This window comes from Crocuta crocuta, unplaced genomic scaffold (assembly GCF_008692635.1).
Source record: "Crocuta crocuta isolate KB4526 unplaced genomic scaffold, BGI_CrCroc_1.0 scaffold1097, whole genome shotgun sequence".
Classification (NCBI taxonomy): Eukaryota; Metazoa; Chordata; class Mammalia; order Carnivora; family Hyaenidae; genus Crocuta; species Crocuta crocuta.
This window is the reverse complement of record NW_027532638.1, coordinates 193,272-200,129: the sequence shown is the minus strand read 5'-3', so window position 1 is coordinate 200,129 and position 6,858 is coordinate 193,272. Positions and strand designations below refer to the sequence as shown.

The 6,858-nt window shown below is 43.9% G+C and overlaps 2 non-coding genes across 2 annotated transcripts; one reads left to right on the top strand and one right to left on the bottom strand.

Annotated features, from left to right (window-relative positions):
• Nucleotides 1-2,025: 2,025 nt before the first annotated feature.
• On the bottom strand, nucleotides 2,026-2,099 carry TRNAT-AGU (transfer RNA threonine (anticodon AGU)). The gene has a single exon. It is a non-coding gene; the product is annotated as a tRNA-Thr (tRNA).
• Nucleotides 2,100-4,136: 2,037 nt separating this feature from the next.
• Nucleotides 4,137-4,210, top strand: TRNAI-AAU (transfer RNA isoleucine (anticodon AAU)). Its single transcript has one exon. It is a non-coding gene; the product is annotated as a tRNA-Ile (tRNA).
• The last annotated feature ends 2,648 nt before the right edge of the window (nucleotides 4,211-6,858 follow it).

Sequence of the window (6,858 nt, the reverse complement as noted above, 5' to 3'; positions counted from 1 at the left end):
AACATGCTGAGAACAAACTGAGGACTGATGGGGGTGGGGGGGGAGGGGAAGGGGGGAGGGGCATGGAGGAGGGCGCTTGTGGGGATGAGCACTGGGTGTTATATGGAAACCAGCTTGACAATAAACTATTTTTAAAAAAAGAAGTCAATAACAAAAAAGTAGAAAATCTCCAGATATAGGGAAACTTCAGGATTATACTTCTAAATAATCCACAAGTCAAAGTCAATGTATAATGGAAACTAGAAGATATTCCAACTCAAAGCAACTAGAACAGTGCTTAGTGGAAAATAGATAGGTTTATATGCATATATTAGAAAAAGAAGAGAGGGTTAAAATTGGTAAATTTTAGGAAGGAAGTGATGTCTTGTGTTTGAGGCCAGAGACTTTGTCTGCTGTGTTGAGAATGGCTTTAGACGGTCAATCTGGAAGACAGGGGCAACTTTATAGATAATGGTAAAAAAGAGAAGTTGAAGACCCAAATAGGCACGAATAGGACAGATGGGAAAGACATCTCACACATGCTGAAGGCACAATCAACAAGACTTTGTGATGGTTTGATGGTGGGGTCAGGCAGAGGGAGGAATCAAGGTTGACCACAAGTTTCCAGCGGGATTGATGTCAGTTCACTTTATGGTGCACTGTGCTAGTGGTACCTATACGAAAGTGGTACCACTTTCCACGTGGAGGTGGAAATAGGAGTTTCAAGCTTGGGAGAGATCTGTTTGGATGTGGATATTTGGGGACATCGGCTCCAGGCAGGCTGCCAAGATGCTTAGAGTTGATGAAGAAATTCTGAGGGATGAAGGAAGGATCAACTCCAGATATTCTGCAATGAGTCAACCCTGGGGACATCAGCCCTGGAAAGCACGACGATACTTGAGATTTTTCCAGGTATAATCATGGTGTAGGTACAAGACTCAAGAACTTAAAACTTAACCATCTGAGAGTGTTCGACACTCCTAAGTTTGATGTGCTATTTATGTGGAAGTGTAGACACAGACTCAGCATTAAACAATCCCAATACAGAGAAGAAAGTGTGACAACAGGTAACAGGGACAGATGAATCTGGAAGATCTCAGCTGCGTCTGCTGAGTAACGATTTTTGGAAGTAATTATCTACAGTGTGGTGGCCATTATCACTTTCTTTTCACACCTAAAGTTCACTGGTTAGACGCCAAGTGGAAATACTTCCCAATCATTTCTCTTTGTCCAACACTTTTCATCATCACCATACCTTACCTTTCACCTTTTAATGGACATTTCAGTCAGATGAATTCACTAAACTCTCCTGTGCCCAATTTTAGCAATGAATACCTGGACATGAAGAAGAAAGAACAACACAGCTGACCTAAAACAACACCATGCCTACTGTAAGAGCACAGAAGAGAGCTGTCTGTTTGAGGATCCCAAGCCAGGGAACATTTAATAGGGGAGGATGTTTGAATAAAGAACAACTTATGTCAGGAAATGATTATTTCAATTAGAGAGACTTCCCTTCAGCAAAGACACAGTTGTGAACATCCAGGACTTGATTAAAATTGTCTTACGGAGTAACTGGAGTTTTCTAGCACTGTTAGCTACCCAACTCTTATGGAGTTTTATAATGTCATCCATTAGATTCAAATCCACTTTAAGGAGTTTTAATTAAATATTAGTCTTCTAACACCTTTTTATTCCCAGATGATCAAAAGTCAACAAGAAAGTAATTAATCCTTTCTTAGTAATTTCTTAGTAAAACAAACAGTATCTGAAAGGGTATGTTTTCAAAGTGGTTGAATCTGGCACTTGATCTCAAATGGTAGGACAGAGGGGCAAACCTCAGCTGGTCTGGTGAGGCTCCTTACCTGCTCCTCACATCACCCCTGGAACAAATACTGAGTCCTTCGATTACTTTTACAGTATATTGATAGGATATGCTTCTCAGAGGCCTGAGTATAGAGCATAAATTCAGGTTGGTTGGTTCCTATCCACCCGGAGAAAACATGGAAAGTTAAATCACAAAAGCCAAGATGAAAGCTAGAAAGCAGGCCCCGCTGGGATTCGAACCCAGGATCTCCTGTTTACTAGACAGGCGCTTTAACCAGCTAAGCCACGGAGCCAGGCACAGGAAGTATGTAAGTTACATATTATTTCACTATGATCTCACACATCTCAACTGGTATGGCCTTACTAACTAGTTTACCAGATGTTTTAAAAACGAAAGAATAGACATGCTTCATGTCTCGAAACCAAAGGAGAATGTTCTTTTGTAAGGATGAACAAAGGGACTGGATTGAAATGATTGTCTTGTTTTTGGATCATTGTTTCAAGGACACCACTAGACTCGCTAGACTGTAAACCGTGGTGTTGGGGACACAGACCTTTGTTGAACCCAAAATTAAAAAATGAATCTACTATCTACTAATCATGGTTTCATTTTCCACACCTTCTCTCTCCTCTATTAGTGTGGAAAAGGACAGGTCACTGGTCAAAGATTAGCTCGTGTCTGACACACGGTAGCAAAAACCCTGTGAAGATACGTTTGCATCTGCCAGATGGCCCTCCAAGATAGTGGCACTCATTTCTCAACCTCACAAATGTTGACTGGCCATGGCTCACTCACAGCTGGGTTGGTCTCTAGGAACTTTCCGCAAGAGAAGAGGCGCCTTGCTCAAAGTTACACCCACCTCTGAGGGGTGCTCACATCCAAGACTGGGGGATGGAAGATACCAAGCTCTCCCCCCACCCCATCCGCCTCACTGCGGGACATTTCTGAAGCGCCATTCCAGGTTCAAATTCCCCGGAGACACCAGCTTGAGGCCTCTGTTAAACTACATGAGACTCAACTTCTGCCTCTTCCCAACCCCACTTCCCTCACCCTCTCCTATTTACTGATTCGAAGAGCGGTTCCCGATCAACTAAGAGCGTTTCCCAGGAAACGGGCCCGTGACAAAAGGCAAGTAGTGACTGATGAATACTTTGGTCTCTAGAGATCAAAGTCAAGTCTGAATGGGGTCCAGACTTTCAGAAATCATTTACCATAGCAAGTGCCCTGGTAAAACAAGGATGATAATATTAATATTCTACTCTACAAACTTTCAGAATTTCCACCACAGAACAACAACAACAACAAATGAAGATACCTGTTAGTTGCTTCAAACGATGTGCAAAGTCGCTAAAAGAATTCTCAATGGCCAGAAGAATAATTTATGCTTATGATATTCAACGCAAATACTTGCAATGGAACGTTGGAAAATAAAAGGCAAAGTTAGCTAGTCAAAGGATATGATTCTCATTTCTAGGGGGAAAAAGTGCATATCAAGCACTGAACATCTTACATACTACAGTGAATATCCCAGAGAAGGCCATATACTACTAGATATATGTGCTCCCAGGTGCTTACAAATGGAGGGGAAAGCAGGCTTTTAGGGTGTGCACAGGCCGATTAACTTCTGAAAACATTAGCACCCCAGAAGCGGGACGTAGCAGAGAGCGGAAGACGGCTGGACCCCTCGGCCGCCGGCCCCTCCCCGGGGGGACGCGTCCCGGCAGGCGCGTCCGGCTGCGCTGGGAAGGGCGCACCTGCCCCGAGGTTTCCCGCCTTCCTCCGGAGTCGCTCGACCCGGGCCTCGGCTCCTCCTCCGGTTTCGGGTCCAGCGCTGCTCCCGGGCGGGAGCACACCCCCTGCCTCCCTCTTCCCTCGGGCTGTGTCCGGGGCTCCGGCTGCGCTCCGGGTCCCGGCGGGTCAGCAGCCCGGCAGAGGCCACCCCGCGCTCGGGCGCCACCACGCGACCCGGGAGCCGCACTGCAGCTCCAGCTCGGCGACACTGGGGGGCGGGCTTCGCGCCGCGCGGGGTGCGGGGCCCCGGGTCCCCAGGGTGCGGGCGGAGCCGGCCTGTCCCCACAGTCCCCGGGAGCGCCGAGCCACCTGGATCCCGCTCCTGGACGTTGGCCTGAATCCTCTAGGGTTTTCCCAGAAGAAGCACGATCCCTCGAGGCCGAATACGGAGCTTTTCCCCTCCCTTCTCCCCCATCGGCCCCTCCAGACGGGAAGGACGGAGGGATAGGAACGATTTTCTCTGTTTCCCGAGATAGACCTCAAGGAAGCAACGCTGTGTGAGTGCCGTTCACAGCTGGAAGAAGAGCCCGTGTGTGCTGGCCGGTTAGCTCAGTCGGTTAGAGTGTGGTGCTAATAACGCCAAGGTCGCGGGTTCGATCCCCGTACGGGCCAAGCCTCTCCCTGCTTTTGCGTCGCACGTGGAGGGTACCTGCGGGCCCGCACACCCCTCCGGGGGCGGTATTTGCCGGGTGAACCAGTCTCCGAACTTCTCTGCTGTGGGTGTTGACCCCTCAGGTGGGCACAGTCCCCTCCCCGCCCGCACCTGTCTCGGCCCCTAGCGCTCTTGCACCTCACTAGTGGGGGCGACTTGGCCGCAGAGACCAGGCACAGCAGACGCCTTTTGTTTTCCTGTGACAAAACCCTTTGGGAAGGGAAGAGCCTGAATTATTTGCTTACCCTGAAAACCGGTTGTGGAATCACCCTTTCTACCACTCACTGTGGGTCGTTCTGCGTTCCCTGGTTCGGCCTAAAAGATAAAAAGGGCTCAAAAAATGAGAAAGAAAAACCTTTCAAAACTTTAATAGTCAGAATTGACAAAGATCTTGTTGTTTCATACGCCCTCACACTTATTCTGACATGAAAGGGTTACATAAGTTGAAACGTTATTTGAAGTTTTTGCGTTAATAACACATACATTGATGGTGTTTGAAAAAAGAAACTTCAAAAAGAAATGCAAACGTTTCCCTTCCATCAGTATTCTTTGTCAGCCCACTTCTCACCATCACCTCCTGGTAAACTCTGTCCATAATTTCCCTTCATTTACTGGTTTTCATGGATATAAATATTTATATTGATTATCATTTTTTCTTCTTTTCCCCACAAAAGATGCATAATCATTTATGCATTGTTTTGCCTTTGCACTTTTCTCTTAGTTTATCTTGAGTATTCCTGGTTGTATTTCCACTTTGTACACCGTCGAAAATTAAAGCTTATTTTCAAATGAGTTGGTCCTACCATCCAGGAGTTGAATCTAGAAATTTCTCAACATTATACAAAGTATAGGGTTTTCCAAGCCAAGTAGTGGAAATGATATGCTTAATTTTCTCCAATGTGAACAAAGCACTCTCTTTCTCAGGCCGTAACACATTTAGAAACTTGAATAGGCATTCATTCCTAAGCTGCTCAATAATCTAACAAAATTACAATTTTGACAAATGTTTACTGATCTCTCACTCTTTAGTATGGCACTCTGTTGTCCTTCATGAAAAGATGTGAAGGAATTATGAAGAGGCAAACTAGAGTCCAAAAGACTGTGCATGACTATGATCTCTTTAAAAACCACACTGCGACTAAGTTTCATGTGGTTCAGGGGGGGAAATGGGTACATATGAAATCAAAGGGCAAATGTAGAAAATGTGTTCCCAATTGGTGAAACTGGATGAAGAGTATATAGGAAATCTTTGTTATTACTTTTGCATTTTTTTCTGTAAGTCTGACATACATATTTTGTTTAAACTTTGAAATTGAAGAATCAATGAGAATGTGTTCACACATGTCTCGGGGCATTATTACATGTGCTAAATTGTAATTCCCTTTAGATGGTGGAGTTATGAACCATGTTTTTTTTTTTTTCATTTTGTTTAGTTAGCCACATTTTCTACAAAGAGCCCCTGTATATACTTATATAATGTAAAACAAACAATGACTAAATTAGAAAAAATGAAAGAGAAGGAAAAAAAAAGAATCACCAATCTCTAGGATGTTTACACTCATTATCCTTCTTTTCCTTATTGGGAAACTAGATAAAAACAACTAACTTACTGAATAGTTAAGGTGCAGCTTCCAGAAAGAACCATGCTGGCAGGAGCGCAGGGCACCTGGCCGGCATATGCTCAGAGCTCCTCATCTAGACAGGAGTTTTCAGGTCCACAGTTCATATTCAGTATTAGTGATGAGATTAATATTAATCAAAAATTGAGGCAATTAATATTCTAAGGTATAATTCAAGATGCTGTGAACTCGGTTATTTGAATAGGATTCCTCAGAATATGATCATCCACTGACAAAATGAGAAACATGCTTTTGAGAAACAGTGTAGTGACCTCATTATAAAGAAGTTCTCTAGAGCTATATGATCAGAATGCTGACTCCATTTTTTATCTGTAAAATGAGCAAGATTATAATACCCACTTTATAAGTTTGTTGTTATGTTTCAACATGTTGATTCATTTAAAACACATGAATAGTGCTTGGTACATAATAACTGTTATGTGAGATTTTAGTTACAACTGTTATTTTAAAATATAAGTTACTGAAAAACTGGAGCTGAATTATACTATAGCTACTCTGGGATCAACCCCAAACTGTGGGTCCATTGTCTTCCTATAACACCATGTAGGATCAGAAAAATTTTTCCTTTTCCCCTTCTAGTTTCTTTGACTGGTCTAGTAATTAAATTGAGATAAGACTGATTCACAGGAGAAGAATGAATTTAATTTTATACACATGAGAAGCCCATACAAAAAGGAAACTCAAAAATGTGACCAAGGCAGGAAGTTTTCCTACCATGCAGACAAAGAAACAATAAATTTGTGAAGAATTGACAGGACAAAGGGGTTTGGACTTGGGATGATTAATGGTGGAGAAGTAACAAGGTTTATTTGTATAGGCTTCTCAGAGTCTTGCCAGCCCTGAATCCCTGTCTCTGGTGCTAAGGATGTTCTCTACCTTTCTGGTACACGGAGGGGACCTTTCACATGGAAGACTTTGCTCCTGCTTTTGTGGGGGGGGGGGGGGAAAAGGAGGGGCAGGGGGGCCTT